This window comes from Pyrus communis, chromosome 12 (assembly GCF_963583255.1).
Source record: "Pyrus communis chromosome 12, drPyrComm1.1, whole genome shotgun sequence".
Classification (NCBI taxonomy): Eukaryota; Viridiplantae; Streptophyta; class Magnoliopsida; order Rosales; family Rosaceae; genus Pyrus; species Pyrus communis.
In genome coordinates, this window is record NC_084814.1 from 7,419,169 (window position 1) to 7,441,980 (window position 22,812).

Below are 22,812 nucleotides of genomic sequence, written 5' to 3' on the forward strand. Positions count from 1 at the left end.
TAGGATCACAAATAAATCAAATCAATATGAAATAGAGATCGACTAATTATATTGAACTTATCTGTAGAATTCGGAAGACATGATTATGAAGATGAAGCCATTGATAAAGTCTAGGTTGTCTTCTCCTTCCAATACTCCAAAATATCCCTATACTATATGAATAGGTTTTAGTATTATGAGGAATTCAACGTATGGAAGCAGGGACTTAACCTAGTATTTAGATACCATTAGGGTTCCTTATTAGCCGGCCTATTAACAGCTAAGAAGGTTAACCCTATCACCTTGATTGAGTCCTAGCATGATGTAATATCTTTGTATTTGAACCTCTAGATGATTCTTCTAGATTAGCTGCAATGATTTAAGACTCCACAATTATTACCTAACTAGAACTCTTAATTTACTCGAATTGCACATCACTGAATAATCAAGTGATTTGTTCCTCAAGTAAACCAATTGTCACACATTGCCATTCACAGAACTTTACATTCTCCCACTTGAATGTCAATGTGATGTCTTGATAAGAACTCGTGGTGATCACTGAGTCTTCATGAGTTTGCAACCAATTTTTCCTAGCAACTTGTACTTTTGAATCAAGTGCAGAACCACAAAAAGCAAGGCACACATTGCACAGTTCCTTGCACTCTATGATTACATGCACACTTAACTCAAAGCACTATGTTACTAACAAAGTCATGATATCAAGAGCTAATAGTCAAAACATTAGCTCACAATAGTCTAACTGAAAATATGAAAATATATTTCAGTACAAAAGTAGTTCACAAAAGAACTCAACAACGTTGGTAACAAAATCCAACTTTTCTGTCAATTTATAATATAATAAGAGAACATGTAAAATACGACATACTATTTACAAAATCAGAACCTCTTATTAAAACTTATGAACAAAATTTACTCTTAAAGTATCAGCCACTAACACTTCAAATTTTTTAACACAAAAGGTAATCTCTTACTCCCACTGATTAATAGAGACAAAATTATATATAGATAAATTATTATTACTCCCACTAATTAAGAGAGTAAAACAAAACTTTGTAAATTTCTACAAAATGAAATAGATACCTCTCAAATACTCCCATTAGCAAAACATTAGTCATGGGATCTAAAACATAAAATTTGTAAGCTCAACATCTTTATTCTAGATATTTGTACAGAAGTGACTCTTGTGACTGAAAAACTATACAAAATCATTTGGTCAGTTTTGTTCATCTAACATTTGACAAAAATAGAAAACTTTAACTAAATGTTTTCTAATGCATCAAAAGCATATAATTCTAGAATCATCTTTGGACAGAAACTAATTATATTAGGTTTGCATAGCTAAAACATAAAATACAAGGGCAAACGTATATAGCTTCAACACTTTTGAGCAGATGAAGTATATACCATCTTGTCAATTTCATGCTTCACTATACATTGATTTATAGTTGTACTGAATAAGAAAACACTTTTGAGCAGATTAATTATCCATCAATCACATATAAATCACAAGTCCAATTTCTTGAACAACATACAAGAATTAATAAGCAAAACACTTTTGAGCAGAATATACTCATTAACCCTTCTTGAATTTCCTACAAGATTAGTTGCATATATAACAAATAAAATATAAACGAGTATGACAATGTATGTTTTATCTACCAAAACTATAACTATTGAAAGCATGCAAAATTGATGAGTGTGAAGCCATATCTCCCACTTGGGCAAACACTCAAAATTGCAAGATTAAACACTAGAGAAAGTGGTTTTCATATAACAAAATATAGGCTAGTTGAATCAATAAAGATAGTGTAAGCTCTACCAAAATTTCAAAATTAATCATAATTTAAATAAAACCAATTTACAATCTTTAATATGCTCAAAACATGAAAATTTCTTAAATAAATTTGTTGAGTCACAAAATAGTTGGTTTGGACATAATAAACCAATCTATATGTATCACAATTAGGCTTATATAAGGAAAAATATCTCAACATTATTAATTTTTCAACAATAATTTTAATCCAATTTAGAACTCACATAAAATTAAGGCAAAAGATTGGCAAATTTACATACTCATTCTCGATTCTGCAAGATTCATCATGGAAGTAGTTGAGTTGTGGAAGATCGAACCAACTCCAAATTGCATGATTGTTACACATTTGGGCAGAAACTAATCATGCAAAGAAAATATCTGCATAGCTAGCCAAAACATAAAATACACAAAATACATATAGCTTCAACAGCTTTGGCCAGATGAATATATGTTAGAAGTACTTTATGATTTGCTATAATACTAATTTATAATTGGTGAGTGATTTCCTGAAATTCCCATTGCGACAAAAGTATTCACCATATAAATTAGAATTATGATTTTTCAAAATAATCCTTTAGAATAGTATTAAATAACTGTTTTGTTGGATATTCAATGATTCTCAAAAGATTCAATCAGACACAAAAATATGTCGTTATTGACATTGAACAATAGAGTTCTCGAAAGAGGAAACATGGTTATTCAGTTATTCAATAGGTACCAAAATGATCAATTAGTAAACTGATGCCACTTTCCAATTTTCCCTCAAAAGACAATTATCATCATAATTTGAATTGATGACCAAACAAAACATTGGTTTAAGCAAAACAAACCAATACATCTTTAAATCAAAATTTAATCAGTTTTGTCTATAAAATTCATTAGTATTGAGAATTTGCATAAAATAAGGACATATTGGAACTATAACATCCCACATCGCCCAGGGGAGTGATCCTTAAATGTATATTCCCATCCTTACCTAGCGCGATACCTTTTGGGAGCTCACTGGCTTCGGGTTCCGTAGGAACTCCGAAGTTAAGCGAGAAGGGGGCTAGAGCAATCCCATGATAGGTGACCCACTGGAAGTTGCTCGTGAGTTCCCAAAAACAAAACTGTGAGGGAATGGTAAGCCCAAAGCGGACAATATCGTGCTACGGTGGTGGAGAGGGCCCGGGAAGTGATCCACCTCAGGCAGGGATGTGACAATATGGTATCAGAGCCCAACCCTGGCCGCGTGTGTGCCAACGAGGATGTCGGGCCCCTAAGGGGGGTGGATTGTAACATCCCACATCGCCCAAGGGAGTGATCCTTAAATGTATATTCCCATCCCTACCTAGTACGAGGCCTTTTGGGAGCTCACTGGCTTCGGGTTCCGTTGGAACTCCGAAGTTAAGCGATAAGGGGGCTAGAGCAATCCCATGATGGGTGACCCACTAGGAAGTTGCTTGTGAGTTCCCAAAAACAAAACCGTGAGGGAATGGTAAGCCCAAAGCGGACAATATCGTGCTACGGTGGTGGAGTGGGCTCGGGAAGTGATCCGTCCCGGGCCGGGATGTGACAGGAACCATAAATGGAATGTGCTGTAGAAACCGCATAAATTCTGCAGTACAGTCTCGAGATTAAAAAATCACCAATAATTCATTTTCAAACCAATGCTCGTGAAAATTTTCATATTTAAAAAAAAAAAACATCTCAATGTAGATCATACTAAAATTTCATGAATTTATGAGTTACATTGATATATCAAAATAATATCACAAACAGACTATTCTGCAGACTTCTACAGAATTCCAGCAACATGGTATCACACTTAAAAATTTACCATAAATCCATTTCTTGTCCCAAAAACGTGGAAAAATACCAGCATCTACAATCCATTAAATATTACGACATGATCGAATTTCATAATATTTGGAGTTATGGAAGTCTATCAAGCCCAGGTTATTGACATGAATGGATTTCCTTTTAATGAGACTTTAATGGAGTCATACCCCAATAATATCATAGTTTGAAAAGACTATAATTTAGCATGATTAATTTTGACAAAAGTTTAGGCAAGAAATAATTCACACCACAATTGAATCAATTTATTAAAAAATTGAAAACCCTAATACGAACCGACTGAAAGCAATTCATAATAATGTAATTAACCACACATCAAAATTATGACAGCAAGCAATCCTTCATAATACAATAATTTGTTTATATATACGTGTTTGGGCCCAAAATATCTTGGGCAGGCCGAGCAGTCAGATGTGCTCGGCCCAAGGTAATAACAGATGCTATGGGCCAGATAATAAAACCCGAGCCAGCTGGCAGGGTCAGCCGAATCCTATCTCAAGAGGTCCAGATAAATAGGAAGGATTGAGGAAATCCTGGTGCGACCAGGATTGAGGAAATCCTGGTGCGACCAGGATTCTCGACCAGCAAGAAATAAAGCCTCAAAGGGAGGAAGATTCAGAATCCCAGTGGGAGTAGGTTTGTTCGAACCAGAATCGAAATGGGACAAGGACTCCCAATCCAAATCAGAGGAGGTTTCAAGGAATGGGGTACTATAAATACACGAGATCATGCAACATTCGGGGGACCTTCAGATCAGCATACAATTGCCCTGTGCAAAACCTCTCAACATCTTGAGATTTTTCCTTTTCTTTTTCTGCCGACACACCTTCAGTTTGGATAAACAGCACTGTGGAAGCGCCCGGCGAGCACCTTCAGTTTGGATAAACAGCACTGCTGCCGTAGAATCAGCCGACCGAGAAGCATCTTCAGTTTGGATAAACAGCACTGCGTCGAGGTCGACCGATTATCTATCCAAGTCTCGGTCGAGAAAGGTTTTCGAACCTTTGTTGGCAGAGGTCACCTTGCTAAGCTTTCTCGGCATAGTTAGGTGTTGCGAATCACATTGCTCGGCGTACTGGTCGCCGAGTGGTTTTATGATTGGATACTCACAGGTAAGTTTCAGGGTTCGGCATTCCGACGGCCGAACTACGTTTACCATCAAGACATATATCACGTTCGAGTACCTGTGCCCATACACCTTGGTCTCGATTCGACGTGCTTATACTCTCACGAATATAATCACAGTGATCGAATCGGGCTCGGACGATTTGTGAACTCCGCAGAATTAGCAGCCTTGTCTTCAGGCTGTAGAACCCAGAGACCGAGAGTGTTCCTTCCTCGGTCGCAATTGCAAGTTAAAGAAGTCAGCAACGCGCTCAAAGCTACATCAACAAATTTTACTCCTCGGCCAGGCTCGGCCGACGAGTTGGCACGCCCCGCATTCGACCGAAGGACGTAGTTAGCTTATTAGTTACTCAGCCTGCGCGCCACGTAGGTTTTGTAATTTTTTAGGGTCAACATTTTGGCACGCCCAGTGGGACCATTGTGCTAAACCTTCGGAGTTCATGACCATTGAGACACGGTCTACGAAGCAGAAAACAACCATGGGAAAGTCAACAACTGACTTACCAGTGCAAGGCCTTGGGCAGGATTTGCACTCTACAAAAAATCCGATCATAATTGCGCCGCCCGAGGCCACAAGTGTAACACGCCGAGAGAATGAAGTCTGTCTCGGCGGGCAACCTTACAACCCCGCAGTCCCGAATCAAACAGCTGGAATGTTCATGGAAGGGATTGTGGAAGATTGTGATGACGATGGTGGGGAAGGTTCCGATCCACCAACGAGGACATTCCTTCGGCGACGACTGGAGGAACAATATCGTCAGGTCGAGCAGTCGATCGGTCAGAAGATGAATGATTTGCTAGAAGCAATACGTAGTAACAGCGATACACAAACCAGAATGCTCGAACTATTGGTTAGTAAAGCTTTCGAAGATGGCCAGGTCGGCCCACCTCGGCAGATTTCGATGAATGTGCCAATACCAGCCGAGAGAGGGCCCGCCCGACCGCAACCAATTACCTTAGAAAGAAGAGGTGGACCAGGAAATAGATCCGAGGGACCAAGCCAGGGAGAAGAAGCCGTTTCCGTAAACATGACCGAAGTCCAGAGAATGATTGATTCGGCCCTGAAGAAAAGGCCGAAGTTTCCAAAATTCATTCATCCATACCCGGCTTATGTAGAAAGGTTTGAATACCCACGAGGATTTAAGATCCCTGATTTCAGTCTCTTTGCCGGGGAGTCGTCTTTATCCTCATTAGAACATGTGGCTCGGTTCACAGCGCAGTGTGGAGACGTCAATAGCGACTTCTACAAACTACGTTTGTTTAATTTTTCACTGACAGGTTCAGCTTTCGCCTGGTACATTAATCTTCCACCCAATTCTGTGCAGAGTTGGGAAGAGTTGGTCGAAAAATTCCATGAACAATTCTATCGGCCAGGGATGGAGATATCCGTATCATCCTTGGCCAGGATGGCTCAAGCATCCGACGAGTCTCCAATGGAGTACTTAACAAGGTTTAAGTCGGCCAGGAATTGGTGCCGAGTACCACTCCCCGAAGTGGAGTTCGTCAGGATCGCCCTTAACGGATTAGACGTGGAGTACAAAAAGAAGTTTCTGGGGGCAAATATTCGGGATATGTACGAACTTGCTCAACATGTCGAACAATATGATTATCTGCTCCGAGAAGAAAAGATATCGAAGTCACCATCCCGGGGGACGTTGTATAAGAACCCCACGGTGAGCTATGCATCGGTCGAAAGTGAAGACCCTCAGTATGTTAGTGTGGACGCGGCCGAGATAATAATAGACAAACCTTATGTTTGCAAGGCTTTGGCGCAAGTAAATACCAAAGACGCCAAAACCCGTTTGACCGCCGAGGAAACGGGTAAGTCATCAAAAGTATACACTTTTGATATCACCAAAGCTGATGCAATTTTCGATCAGTTATTGGCAGCAAAGATCATCAAGCTTCGGCCAGGACATACTATCCCTAAGGCCGACGAATTAAAAGGAAAGATATACTGCAAGTATCATAATTCTAATAAGCATGCAACCAATAATTGTGTTGTGTTCCGGGACACAATTCAAAGCTGGATCGAAAAAGGAAAGTTGAAATTTCCGGAAAAGATGGCGGTCGATGTTAATCCTTTCCCTTCAACGACGATTGGTATGGTGGATGCTCACCTTCCTAAAAACAAAGGGAAGGCCGAATACGTACCGGTGCAACATGTCCATAAACGGAATGGTCGCACAAGACTACAGCTCGATATCTTTTCGAATGCACCACCAGCGGAACAATCGGGGCCACCCGCCGATGAGCCTATGACAAGGTCAAGTTCCGACGAGGCTCATGGATCAAAGGTGTTATGTGACCACTGTAAAACACCAGTTGAGCCTGGGAGGAAGACATCTTCAACACCACCCGCGGCCCCTACAACATCGTCGACAGGGTTAAGTCCACGACATCAAGTGTTTGATTGACTCGGCCCACAAGTACGGCCGAAAGACCAGACCTCGGTCAGGCGGCGTCTGGATTTCGACGCACCTTTCTACAATGAGGATTATTACTCGCGCAATGCTAATAGTTCGGCCTCACCAGCCGATCGCAAAACTTTCAAACCACCAAGGACATCGGATCAACGCTGGTACAGTTACAATTCTCCGACTGGTTTGTATACGGCACTGTCCAAATCCCAAAAACGTCGTCGTCAATGGATAGATTGCATGGCTCGGCGACAAGAAGCGCAGGCCAGCCCGGCCAATCAATGGCAACCAAAAAAGGCCGTGGAAGATAGTAGCGAACGGCCAACCCCGACTATCATGACCGAGTTAGCCGAGGGGAAGAAAGTAGCGGAGGCTGATTTCGAAACCACCATTGAGGAGGCTGAGAAACGTATTAAGATCCTTCTCCGGCCTGGGGAAACGAGAGCTCGTCTAGAGTACTTTACACAAGAGGCCGAAAGGAAACTTTCTCCGTTACCACCGCGCGAGCCGCTTATCAAAATACGGCGCAACTTACACCCTCCGTTCCTCGGTGCATCCATGGAATACATGCGAGAATTTCATAAGAAATACTCCACAAATGACTTGTACGGACTCCCCAAGGCATGTCAGGAAGCCCTCGACTTAACGCTAACTTGCCCTGATGCCGAGCAAATTATCCAGAAAACTTCTGATCCAGCCATTAAAGCTAGGTTTCAACATATACGGGAGGCTCGGGTCCTTGGTTTTGAGGTCGATCCTTATACAGATATCGACGCCGCCGAATTACCCTTTTCGCTCGAAGACCTTCAGCATTTACGCTATCATTTCGAAGTCTTCTCGGCTGTATCGCTCTTCGGCCTCACGGCCGACGAGGAAAAACGGATAGCACGATTGGATACCTATTTAGACACAAGGAACGCCCGTATTGCATATGAAGAACGAGCCCGTGTAACAAAGGACCAACGAAAATCTTCGGCAGTCTACATCGCCGAAGGAAATGGCTCACCAGCACTCGATTTGGTTCCCACGTCTCGGATACCGGCTCTTACCGAAGAACTCAAAAGTTTGATCGAGGATTTTCCAACGACTGCTACAGAGGATAGTTCTCCGGAAGACGACTACCATGACCCCATGGGCCCCTCGGTCCTCGAACATATGGAGATTAGTATGGTACATGTTCTACCAGCTGAATTCCAACCAAGTACCCACCAGTCAAGCTTCTTGGACGGGGATGTAGTTGCCGAGGAAGCCACACAAGTAGACTTCGTCGCAAATGACGACGATCGAGAAAACCAGAGTGGAGATAACCTCAAAGCAGCTTTGGCCGAGCTATTTCCCCGCTCCTCCTCGGTTAATCTCCAACACCTAAAGCCGTTGTATGTCACGGCTCACATCGAAGGATTTCCCATTTCTAAAGTATTTGTCGACTGTGGAGCCACAGTCAACATTATGCCAATATCCGTCATGAAGGCTTTACGCCGTTCTGATAATGAACTCATTCCGTCAGGGATCACTATGAGCAGCTTTGTTGGTGACAAATCTCAGACCAAAGGGGTGCTCCCGTTGGAAGTTAGCATTGCCGGTCGTCAACACATGACGGCATTCTTTGTCATTGATTCCAAGACGGATTATAACGCATTACTTGGCCGCGACTGGATCCACCAAACCAGCTGCATTCCTTCATCATTATACCAAGTCCTCATCTTTTGGGATGGCAAATCGGTCGTAGTTCACCCAGCCGATAACCAACCATTTGAAACCAACATGATTCAGGCTCGCTATTATGATGATCACGTCGGCTACATCACCCTCCAAGGCCTTAACGAGGATGGACGGCCGACGAGAATTTCAGTACAAAAAGTGATTGAGGTCGGTGCCGAGACTGTCCAACAGGATTCGGCGAGACTTGGCTTGGCGAACTTGGTCATCAATGCCGATGATTGAGCACACCACACAAGAACGGCGTCAGGCCGCGGTTTCATCTACAATGGAACGTCTGCTGGCCCATTGGTACGCCATTACCAAGCAACCACATTCTGGCGTCAATTTAATCGAATTTCTGGCCGAAGCAGATAATGGCCCCGTTCTATCTTTCGATAAAGTTCAGGCTGCGCCGGCCGAACTCGAAGACCATCGACCTCAAGTCAAGGACCCGTTAGAGGAAGTGAACGTCGGCACGGCCGAGGATCCTCGAACATTGTTTATTAGTGCGTTACTCCCACCGTCCATGAAGGTCGAACTCCATAAACTACTCCACGAATTTAAAGATTGCTTTGCGTGGAGTTATCATGAAATGCCAGGCCTCGACCGAAACCTTGTAGAGCATGAGCTACGCATCAAGGAGTGTAAGCCTTTTCGACAGCCTCCTCGCCGATTTTCAAACGAAGTACAACTCGGCATTAAGGAAGAATTAGTTCGGCTTCTAAAAGCCGGGTTTATTAGGACCGCTCGGTATGTCGAATGGTTGGCCAATATCGTCCCCGTATTAAAGAAAAACGGTGCCCTTCGCATTTGCATCGATTTCCGTAATCTAAATCTGGCTACTCCCAAGGATGAATATACAATGCCGATCTCAGATTTATTAATTGATGCCGCAGCTAATCATGAACTGCTATCTTTTATGGACGGTCATGCGGGTTATAACCAGATTTTCATCGCCGAAGCTGACGTCCACAAGACGGCTTTCCGTTGCCCAGGGGCACTTGGTACTTACGAATGGGTAGTCATGCCTTTCGGCCTCAAGAATGCCGGCGCCACATACCAACGAGCCATGAATATGATCTTCCACGACTTAATCGGTACAATCGTCGAAGTTTATATCGATGATGTGGTCGTAAAATCCAAATGTTGTCAAACACACCTTGACGACCTGAGGCAAGCGTTCCTTCGCATGCGCAAAAACAACCTCAAGATGAACCCGGCCAAGTGTGCTTTCGGTGTTTCGGCCGGTAATTTCTTAGGATTTTTGGTGCACCATCGCGGCATCGAGGTCGACGAAAATAAAGCCCGCGCCATCATTAGCGCCCCACCGCCGACGACAAAGAAGCAGCTTCAGTCGTTACTCGGGCAGATCAATTTCCTCCGTCGTTTCATCGCCAATTCGGCCGGTAAAATGAAAGCATTCTCTACACTCCTTAAACTGAAGGAGACCGACCGATTTGAATGGCGCGAAGAGCATCAAGCTGCATTTACGCAAATCAAGGTGGCCCTTTCCACCCCACCTGTGCTCGTTCCACCTTGTCGCAACAAACCCCTCAAATTGTACATTTCGGCAGCTGTTGAATCCATTGGGTGCCTACTCGCACAAGATAACAACGTCGGCCGCGAACAAGCTATCTTTTACCTTAGCCGCCACCTGAATTCACCAGAACTTAATTATTCCCCTGTCGAAAAACTTTGCTTAGCGTTGTTTTTCGCTGCATCCAAGCTTCGGCATTACATGCTCCCCACAGTTACGCAAGTCATCGCATAAACCGACGTAATTCGTTACATGCTGACTCGGCCTATGGTCAAAGGCCGAATTGGGAAATGGACACTCGCCTTATCCGAGTTCAGCCTTCAGTATGTACCCCAAAAGGCCGTCAAGGGGCAAGCCCTCGCCGACTTTCTGGCACAACACCCATCCCCTTATGGTTTTGAGGGGGGCGAGGTCGACATCGGTTTCGTCACCACACGCGATAACCATTGGACTATGCATTTTGATGGTTCCAGTACTTCGACCTCGGCAGGTGTCGGCATCGCAATTCAGTCGCCTGACCACTGCCGATGGTGTTTTTCTCTCAAGTTAGATTTCAGCTGCACCAATAATCAGGCCGAGTATGAAGCCCTCATTATCGGCCTCCATGTTTTACACGATCTACGGGCCCCCCGCGTTCTCGTCCTTGGTGATTCCGAACTTGTGATTAACCAACTGAACGGCGTGTTTCGTTGCATGAGTTGTACTTTAGCTCCCTATCACATGGTCGCCACTTACCTGGCCGAGTCGTTCGACCAAATCACATTTGAACACATTTCACGTATCCACAATACTGACGCCGACGAACTCGCCCAGATCGCCTCCGGAGCACAACTCATGGGGGGCAAACTAAGTCAAATTATGGAAATTGCGAACACGGGTCAACGCTCGTACCCCGTTTTGATTAATCAGCAAACTTTCCAACGCACGCACGTAATACGTACAAGGGTGATGTCGCTCCCATCCCTGTTAGAACGAGGAGATCCCATAGAAGTATGCGCCGTCGAAGTAGAACCGGATGATTGGAGAAAAACGATGTTACGGTACCTCAATAACCCCAATGGGAAACACGACCGAAGAACGAAGGTGCTCGCGACGAATTACGTGTCGTATCAAAATGAATTATATCGCAAGGGCGAAGATGGTTTACTACTATTGTGCCTCGGCCCACACGAGGCTGCCCAAGTAATGGCCGAGGTACATGAAGGAATTTGCGGAGCGCACCAATCTGGACGAAAGATGCGTTGATTGCTCCGACGACATGGTTATTTTTGGCCCAATATATTAAAGGATTGCATCGAATATGCGCGGAGATGCGTATCATGCCAGATTCATAGACCCGTTCAGAGAGCCCCGGCCGAATTGCTACACTCGGTTACTAAGCCATGGCCGTTCAGGGGTTGGGCAATGGATGTAATTGGCAAAATTACGCCATCATCGGGGGCAGCGAAACACGCATGGATAATTGTAGCAACTGACTATTTCACTAAGTGGGTCGAGGCAAGGTCATACGCCGAATTAACGGCTAAAGAGGTATGCAACTTCGTAGAGGAGAATATTGTGACCAGATTCGGCGTGCCAGAAACGATCATAACCGATAATGGCACTATTTTTACGGCCGATAGGTTTAGGGAATACGCGGCAAGATTGAATATCCGACTCGAGCAATCTACGCCTTACTACCCACAGGCAAACGGACAGGCCGAGGCAAGCAACAAAGTGTTGATCGGCATCCTTGAAAAAATGGTAAAAGAGAAGCCTGGTTTGTGGCATTTGAAGTTAAGTGAAGCATTATGGGCATACCGAACTTCACCCCGGTCGGCCACTGGAACCACTCCTTACGCGTTAACTTATGGACACGACGCCGTGTTACCGGTCGAATTGAGTATAAGTTCGTTGCGAATAATCGAGCAGAGTGATTTGTACAGTATTGAATATAGTCAAGCGATGCGACAAGAGTTAGAAGACTTAGAAGAAAGTCGAATCGATGCAGTTAACTTGTTAATAGCACAAAAGAAAATTGCCGAGCGAGCGTATAATCAGCGTGTAAGACAAAAAACGTTCGGCGAAGGAGAATTGGTTTGGCAAACTGTGTTGCCCGTTGGGATTAAAGATCCCAGGTTTGGTAAGTGGTCGCCGAATTGGGAAGGGCCATTCATCGTTCACAAAGTACTCGGCAAGGGGGCATATCATCTAAGAGATCGGACGGGTTCAGTTCATAAATTGCCGATTAATGGAAAGTTTTTAAAGAAGTACTACCCAATTACATGGGAAATGCAAGAGTAAGACCATTGTACTGATAGCAAAATAACCATTGTATTGATAACAAAAGATTCATTACAAGAGAACAAATACAATGATTAAATTCCTAAGGGGTCGAAGGGAGGAAGGTCTCGAGGGCAGCTTTTAGCTCCAGCCACTTGGCTTCGCTCAAAATTATCTCAGCCTGCCGGGTCTTCTTGTTGCATTGCAGTTGCTGGATACGCCGTGCATCGGCAGCGAAGGCCGTTAGCCGAGTCTTGTTGGCCTCAAAGTCCTTCTCAAGCTCAGAAGCAGCGGCCGACCTTTGCCGTTGAAGGTCAGAAATCTGACGTTGGAGGTCAGAGATCTGGCGATCGAACTCGGACAGCTTGGCTTTCTTCGCCTTGAGTGCCTCCATCTCCACTCGGCCGGCCTCATGCGCGACCTTGGCCACCTTCAAGTCGTCCTCGGCCTGCAAGGCTCGCTCGAAGACAAGAAAGTGTTGTCAAGTTCGCTCCAAGAGGTCGGTAAGGAAAGAGATACCCTCCGGGCTCAGATGACCACCGCTGGCGAGGTCATTGAGACACTCTCCAACGGAGTCAAGGCCTTTGCACCGGAGAGCTTGAGAAGCAGTCAGAGACAAGACTTCGTGCAGCTTCACGAAGACTTCGGCGGGCGTGGCTCCCACCGATTCGGCCGGAGCAGCAGAGGAGCCGGCCTCACCGGTCGTGCTCTGGAGTAGAGCGTCAAGCTCCATTTCCCACGACGGCTGCACATAAGAGGAAAATTTGGTGAAGAACAGTAAAGACGTGATGTAGTGCATAAAGGAAAAAGGAGAATGTTTTAGACCTGCCGAGAGGAGACTTCGGCCATGCCCTCTGGGTCATTGCTCGAACCCAGGGAACTTAATGGCCGAGCCCAGTGCCTCAGACCGCTACGCAATTCACGCGGCCGATGGAGGTCATCTACATTTGATGGCCACGATGGCGGCCAGGAAATATAAACAACGCCCCTCGGCGCATAAAATTGCCGGTGAAATGAATGTTCGGGCACCTGACATTTAATGGTCTTAAAAACATGTATCAAAAGAGAATCAACACAAAAAAAAAAAAAAAAGACTTACAAAGGCCGAAGAGACTTCCTGCGGAGGAATGGGGAGATCTGCATCCTGCGGATGAATCGGCGACTCGGCCGTGGCCTCAGGGTCGGCCATGGGTCTCTTGCCACGATCCGCCACTGGAGGAGTCGGTCGAGCGGCCGCCTCGACAACCGGAGAAGGACAGACGGGAGGAGAGCTGACTGGTCGGCGACGGCGTTCCAGGGGGACCTCTTCGCTCTCGCTCTCGACATCCTGGACAAAAAAGAGATTATTTTACGACCAAGAAACCTGAAGGAACAAGAGTAGAAGCAGAATTATACCTCCAAAACGACCGTTGGAGTCGGGGGTGTTTCGGCAGGAGCAGCCGATTTCCCCATTTCGGGCGCCACGACCGGCTCTGAAGTATGAGCGGATGCGGGTGCGACGATTGGATCGGCCTGGGAGACGGCTGGAGGATTCGAGGTCGGAGGTGCCTGGGCAGCCGGCACAGATGGAGAGCCGGCAGGAGCGGGCGTCCCAGTAGTGTCACTGGGGACGACATGAATCTCCCGGTCGCCTTTCTTCGCCAATTTCTTGACGCGCTTAGAAGGACGAGGGGCCTCTTCCGCCGGCTCGGCCCCTTGGTGGGGGCGTTTGGCAGGGATCGACCGATCAGTGACAAGGGTCCTCTTCATAGGCGCTTTCTTCGCCTTTGCCACCGCGGCGACCACCTCCACCGTCCTCGGCACGCGAACCCCTTAAAAGCGAAGTAATTAGCAACGAGGATCAAGTTGTAAAACAGAGGAGGAAAGAAGAACGGAAAGACTACCTTGGGTCGACTCCTTAGGCTGTGTCGAGGATGTTGACCTAGGGCGGTCGCCGAAGATCTTCTTCGCCAGATCTTCGGCCGGGGCGCCGAAGAAGTTGCCGGTATACTCCTCCCACCAGTCCCCGAAGGTATCAGTTCCCAGAGATTCAGGGACCGCCGGCCGAATCCTGAATTTCCTGCACTTCTCTTGGAACTCCTGGTCGGACGTCTTGCACTCCCTCTCAGAGGAACCGGTAAGACGCCCCCGACTTAGGAGTGACCGAGAAGCGAGCAGGGGGACGGGGCTGCCTTGAATATAGCCGAGCTGCCGGGCGACAAAATGGGGGTGGTAGACCTCCCAGCCAGCTCGGCGGGCATCGCAACCCAGTGGAAGGTCGCGAGCCAAAACAAACGACCCCCAGCGCTGACGAATGTCCGCATCCTCGGACGCGGCCCACGCGGCCGTAGGAAGCTTGAGCGAGGAAGGGTACTCCTGGCGCCGGCACACCAGGAACTCGTCATCCGAGAGGACATCTAGGCCGAGGAAGTGTTTGAAAACCTCGTCGGCCCGGTGAGGTGGTGCCGGTCGAGATGCCAGTTGAAGACCGAGGGCGGCCGTTCGCTGGCAGGCAGGGACCTCCGGTCGAAGAGTAGAGAAGTAAACCTGCAACCAGAGTTGGAACACCCAGAGAGGTCCGTTCTGATGCGGGTCGATCTTGCCAATGGTCGCCTCGGCCAGGCAACGGTAGAGATTGGCGAGTATGGCTGGACTGAGCGCCAGCAAGCGACCATTAGCCAGTGCCTGGGCCACCGGCATGTTCTCCACCAGTCATTTGTTCGACCGAGTACAACAAATGAATTTGTTGTACCAGTAGAAGAGGAAGGCCTCGTGCTCTCCCTTCCTAAGGTTTTCCTCGCCTCGGCCGGCGAAATGAAGAATGAGAGTGTTGTAGTTGAAGAAGTTCTTGTGGAGCTTCTGAACTTCTTCCCTTGAAGGCTCCCGATCACCCCGGCTTAGCGTCTCGACAGCCCTTTCGTCGAATAGTGCCTTCAGGTCGAGAGGAGAAGGGTATCCGGAAAGGGCGGCGTCAATAGGAAGGCCGATCGAGGAAGTCCCAAGGATGGCCGAGACGTCGAGGATGGTGGGGCCGAGAGGGCCGAAAGGCAGGACCATGGTGTTGGTGGCCGAACACCATAAACTCAGGGCCGCCATGAACAGCTCCTTATCCATGGCAATTTCCATGGTTGACAGAATAATGGCATCGTAGATGCCGAGAGCCTTCCACTCCTTGGAGAAGAAGGAGCTCATTCGGTCGACCCAGGCGGCCCAGGCCGTGGTGGTCGAGGGCCAAGCTCCTTGAGGACGGGCCAAGCACCATTTCGACCAGTCAAACCCTTGAAGAAGGGGGGGTTAGACATTGCTCCTTGAGCAAATTGGTGACAGACGACGGCACTGCGTCTTTGAAGAGGGGACCCAGAATCTGGTGGGTGGTGGCCATATCCTCTTGAAATCGCAGCGTCTTGACGGCGCTGCGATCGATGAATGACTTGCATTTATTGATCTCATCGGAAAGCTTCGAAATAAAGGAGGCCATTTGCAGAAGGAAGAACTGAAAAATTGCAGAAGGTCTGGAAGGTTTGATTTGAGCAAACAAAGATGAGAAATTAGAGATTCTGGAGTTTCTGAGGGCGTAAGAGGCGAATGGCAGAAATGTGGGTATTTATAGGCTTTTCAGAATGAATATCAAACGTCTGGAATTCAAAAGCGCTGGTTCAGATTGGGGGGAAATGTAACCGGGAAAGTCTGCAATCATTTCGGATATTTTGGGAACCTGCGAAAATGGGATCGAGGAGTCGAAAATCCAGGACGCACGATGGCGTGTGGCGACAGGTTCAATGCATTTAATAAGGATGAGACGGTTCAATTAGTGCACGGTTTCGAGGCCCATGAGTGAAGCTTTTAAGAACGGCGGAGAATCGACACGTGGCCACGCGTTGGGGGCGACGAGGAAAGTGCAATCATGTCTCATAAATATGCAGGAATAATGATCATTAAGGGAGTAAAGTTCAAAAAAGCAATAAATGTCTTCGCTTCTTCAAGGTCGAGGCCCGACCAAGAGGTGACAGTCGGCGACCTCAGAAGCGAGGGGGCAATGTTTGGGCCCAAAATATCTTGGGCAGGCCGAGCAGTCAGATGTGCTCGGCCCAAGGTAATAACAGATGCTATGGGCCGGATAATAAAACCCGAGCCAGCTGGCAGGGTCAGCCGAATCCTATCTCAAGAGGTCCAGATAAATAGGAAGGATTGAGGAAATCCTGGTGCGACCAAGATTCTCGACCAGCAAGAAATAAAGCCTCAAAGGGAGGAAGATTCAGAATCCCAGTGGGAGTAGGTTTGTTCGAACCAGAATCGAAATGGGACAAGGACTCCCAATCCAAATCAGAGGAGGTTTCAAGGAATGGGGTACTATAAATACACGAGATCATGCAACATTCGGGGGACCTTCAGATCAGCATACAATTGCCCTGCGCAAAACCTCTCAACATCTTGAGATTTTTCCTTTTCTTTTTCTGCCGACACACCTTCAGTTTGGATAAACAGCACTGTGGAAGCGCCCGGCGAGCACCTTCAGTTTGGATAAACAGCACTGCTGCCGCAGAATCAGCCGACCGAGAAGCATCTTCAGTTTGGATAAACAGCACTGCGTCGAGGTCGACCGATTATCTATCCAAGTCTCGGTCGAGAAAGGTTTTCGAACCTTTGTTGGCAGAGGTCACCTTGCTAAGCTTTCTCGGCATAGTTAGGTGTTGCGAATCACATTGCTCGGCGTACTGGTCGCCGAGTGGTTTTATGATTGGATACTCACAGGTGAGTTTCAGGGTTCGGCATTCCGACGGCCGAACTACGTTTACCATCAAGACATATATCACGTTCGAGTACCTGTGCCCATACACCTTGGTCTCGATTCGACGTGCTTATACTCTCACGAATATAATCACAGTGATCGAATCGGGCTCGGACGATTTGTGAACTCCGCAGAATTAGCAGCCTTGTCTTCAGGCTGTAGAACCCAGAGACCGAGAGTGTTCCTTCCTCGGTCGCAATTGCAAGTTAAAGAAGTCAGCAACGCGCTCAAAGCTACATCAACAAATTTTACTCCTCGGCCAGGCTCGGCCGACGAGTTGGCACGCCCCGCATTCGACCGAAGGACGTAGTTAGCTTATTAGTTACTCGGCCTGCGCGCCACGTAGGTTTTGTAAATTTTTAGGGTCAACAATACGTAAGTTGCCAAATAGTTTCACCATTATCAGTTCGTCATAAAACAAACAAATTGGGAATGCCTTTTAGAACATATTAATTAACAATGCTAAATCCAAATTTTAAATCATGAAAGCATGAAATCCAATACAATATTTATCCAGAAAACTCACATCTGCAAGGATTAATTTAATAATTTGACAGAATCGTAACAGAGAAAAGTCCAAAATATAAGCAAACTAAAAAAAAAAATTATTATTATTATCTTTTTTTAAAAGGCTAGATTTTGCAACACAATAAGCGGAAGTGTAAATTCTCAACTCAATCAATTTTGAGATGGAGAAATAAAGGTTGATTGCCCATAATCAACATCATCTTTATCTAATCCTCAATTTAGTTGGAACCAAAAGCTTAATTTTAACTCAACCAAATTAGGTAGATTAAATTGCATGATTTCATACATTTCCGGAGAGAATTCTTACCGAATAACAGCGAATAGATCCAAAAAGCCGCTATTGAGGAGTTTTGCAAGAGAGCCAAAGACTTCACACGCAAGAGAGAAGACCCCGTACTGTTTCAACGCCCTATCTTACCCTTTTTTTTTTTTTGATAATGATAATGAAATAGAATTATCGCCACTAAATCGATAATAACAGGATTATATAATAAATCCAAATATCATCCAACATTAGGTTTGGTCAAACGCCATCAAAACCTGCACTTAGTTTACAAAATTTCATGCAATTAAAAAAGAAACCATGTCATATTGCGTTTCGAAAAGAAGTTTTCTTTTAACGGTGAAGTAGTAGAACAATAGTGACTTTGACTCTATATATAAATATATACTTTTATTTTTCCGTAAAATATAAACATAATAAACTTACGAAAATTTAATTGATACAAAATTCAGAATCGCAGAAGCATGTGAACTGATTTCATAGGATAGAATGATAGAAATCAGCCAACCAAAACAATATTCTTTAATCAAATAATTACCTTTAATCCAAACCCTAAACTTGTTGTGTGGCTCTCATACCACATGTAAGATATATTCTGAAATCACAACAACAAGACATTAGGATCACAAATAAATCAAATCAATATGAAATAGAGATCAACTAATTATATTGAACTTATCTGTAGAATACGGAAGACATGATTATGAAGATGAAGCCATTGATGAAATCTAGGTTGTCTTCTCCTTCCAATACTCCAAACTATCCCTCTACTATATGAATAGGTTTTAGTATTATGAGGAATTCAACGTATGGAAGTAGGGACTTAACCTAGTATTTAGATACCATTAGGGTTCCTTATTAGCCGGCCTATTAACAGCTAAGAAGGTCAACCCAATCACCTTGATTGAGTCCTATCATGATGCAATATCTTTGTATTTAAACCTCTAGATGATTCTTCTAGATTAGCTGCAATGATTTAAGGCTCCATAATTCTTACATAACTAGGACTCTTAATTTACTAGAATTGCACGTCACTGAATAATAAAGTGATTTGTTCCTCAAGTAAACCAATTGTCACACATTGCCATTCACAGAACTTTACAAAAATGGCTGCGGAGTCAGTAAATTTCGAGCAAGACGGAGCAAAACGGCTGATTTTTAAACAGGTGGTGGGGTTGGATGAGATGATGTGAAATTCTCCACCACGATCACTCAAATCCGTCGTCCTCGTGTCTAAGGAAGCAACCGAGTGACTAATGTCGTCGCCGTACTGGGTCAAGAGGGCCAGGCAATTCACAGATTCAATCCTTTCTCCACAGAACTTGGCGTGCGTGAGTCTAGGAGTGGTATCTCAGTGCCTGTTTTAGAGGTTGGTGATGATAGCATGGTGGCGGGTCCACTTTTATAGGAGAAAGATATAAATAATGGTACAAATAGATGATAAATGTAACATTATTCTACATAAAATGAATATAGAAAAATTAATAGGAAAAATTAAAATCTCTTACAATTTTTCTATATCATTTAGATTAAACTGTGCCTTTTTAAAATTTGATTAAAGTGCTTTGACCAATAGTCACCTCTATTTTTTAAAATTAAAAAAAATATTTGAATTTATCCTTTTATCTGCATAATACATTTTTCCTTATTTAGTGAAGATATTAGTAATTAAACTATATTTTCTTTTCTTCCCAATATGTTATTTCAATCACAGTTTTTTTTTTTTTTTTTGGTTATGCAAACATTTAATATTATTTCTTTTTTCAAATGTTTTTTTTTAAATAGTTGGTGATCAGCATAAAAGCTCTGTGTAATTTTTTTGAGAAATTATATATTTTTTTTGCTGTTTGAGAAATAGTTGTTGACGAATTATTATTAGGTACAATATATTACGTATATATTATATGAGGGTACGTTTGAATTTACAAAAATCATTAATTGGTATATTAATTTGCAATTTTGGTACGTTTGATTTGATACATATTGTAAATAGATACATTATTTTTATTTTGTACACATCGTGCATTGGTATGTTTATATTATTCTCAATCATATTTTTACTTAACATACTAAAAGTGTGACAGCCCGTTCCGGATTTTCGAACCGTAGGGGTGAAATGACGTTTTTGCCCCTAGTGTGGTTGTTTTTTAGCTTGGGTTGGTTGGTTATGGACCCCACACCCCCTCACCCTTTCCCTGTCCTGTGCCCTGTCCCTTTCCCTGACTCTCTCTCCCATTTCCATTCCCACACGTACGGACACACCCAAATACACACCAAACCTTCACAGATCGAGGAAACAAATTACATATTCGTGCTCGTGAGGTCCGTAGAAGTTCAACCATACCCATTTCAGGTAAGGATACCTTCGTTTTCACGTCGAACTCGAGATACCCCGATTTGGTCATTGTTCATGCACACGTTAATTCTTGTGTTTTTGGGAATTTCAAGCTTGTAGGAAGCTTGGTGAGGTCCTTAGGAGGCTCGGGGTGGTTCGTTTGAAGGTTTTGGACGTCGGGATCGTGAGTTACAAGGTTGGCCGGAGTTGGTGGTGTTTTCCCGGCGAGATTCCGTGTGTTTTAGCACTTGAAAGTGGTATGGATTTGTTCCTCTCGTTGTAAGCTTCATTTTGGTACCAATTTTGTGACATTTGGTTGAAACGAAGAAGTTACAAGGTTTTGAAAATTACTCGGTTTTCCGACGCCGGCGACGGCGCCGGAGCTTAGCCGGAGAAGATGGCGGAATATTCCTAACGGCGTTAACGGAATCCGTTAAAGTTAACGGAATATTCCTGACGGTGTTAACTGACGCCGTCAGTGTGCCAGGCACGTGCCTTGGCCAGCGCGTGGGGGCGCGTGCAACGTTGGAAATTTTTTCTAAAAATATGTGGATGTTCCTGAGGTTGAGTAGATCACGTTGGTGTATTCATGCACCCCATTTGAGCATTGTATGAGAAGTTGTTTCGTGATGTTGGTTATGTGTTTTAAAATTAACGTTTTTATAGTTGTTTCGCATATAGGTGAGACCTATCCCGAGGACGAGCGCGGTCACTCGAGGCAAGGGCGTTACGACCCTTCTACATACTAGTGAGTGGGCTTTTGGTTTTCCGTATATACCTATATACTTATACTTTTCCCAGAAAATGAAATGAAACGTTTATTCATTTATATGCCATGCATTATGTTTGCCGTTTGTTTATGCATTATTAGTAGCATATATATATCTGTATGTTGGTGCTGCGGACGCACAGGTAAGTGCCAGGTAAGTTATGGTTATGTTTATGTTCAGCAGTGATTTGAGATTGCATAGAGAGCTCATAACCTGCACCCCCGGTGTTAGTGCTCCCGCCCAGAGTTGGGCACAGTCCTTCACGTGATGTTCACCTCCTGCACCACACGCTCATCTTGGATCCAAGTTAGGTGCACAATTCTGTCGTACATACCACTTTAGGTGGTTCCGACTCGTAGGTGACCCGCGATTATTCGCCCAGCCTTCACATAATCGTAGCACTTGAGCGTATTTATATTACACCCAGTCCTATCGTACAGACCATTTTAGGTGGTTCCGACTCGTGTGCAGGTATAGTTAGTGAGATGGAGATTTGAGCTCTAGATTCAGCCGTACATGTCACGTTAGGTGACTCCGGTTGACAGATTATATGGCATTGATGTGACATTACCTGAGCACTTGCATTTTACTTCGAGGCTTTGGCATGGCATATTTCCGAACATGATTTATATATATATGTATATTCTATTTTCTGGGAAGTATAAAGGTTTTACGACGAGGGGTTAGAACTTTGTTTATGAAATGGTTTTCGAAAAGCTTTGTTTTTGCCCATTCACACTTTTTGTTTTGCGGCCCTCCAGGTTCTAGTTGGCTAGCACTTTTGGTGGCTCCCCAGAGGATTTCCCCGGCATATCTGACACATTATCACCAGTGTAGGACCACCTTTGGGTGTATTTTTGTGGTGTTGTTTCTTCCGGACTGCATTAGGTCTTCGTGCTCTGAACTTGTTTTCACATTTACGCTTGCACATGTATGTTCTTACGTTGTGTATAGCTGGTTTTTATTTATTCGTACTTTTATTATTACTTTACTAGCTTCCGCATTGTGCACATGGTTACGTCACTTCCACGTGACGGCTAGCATGCCCTGATTTCGGTCGGGGTGTGTCAAAAAGAAAAACTTATTTCGGTATGTTTGATTTTGGGGGATTTAAAAATATTTTAAACTATTCTGAAAAGAAAATATTTTAATCGTAGATAATTATTGCTAAATTGTAGCATTATTTTGAAAATAAATTGAATCTAACCAACTCTTTTTCCTCTTTTTTTTTTTTTTTTTTTTTTGTACAATTATCTCTAAAAGCAGTTCTAGCGTGGGAACCCTCCCCCCGGCAATACACTATGCTATCCACCCAGTGAACAGTAATCGCCCTTAATGAACAGGAACCGCATTTTGCATCTCCACTATTGCACTTCAATAACCCTGGCAATAGACAATAAAATAATAATATTTTTTTTTTTCTGGGAGTAA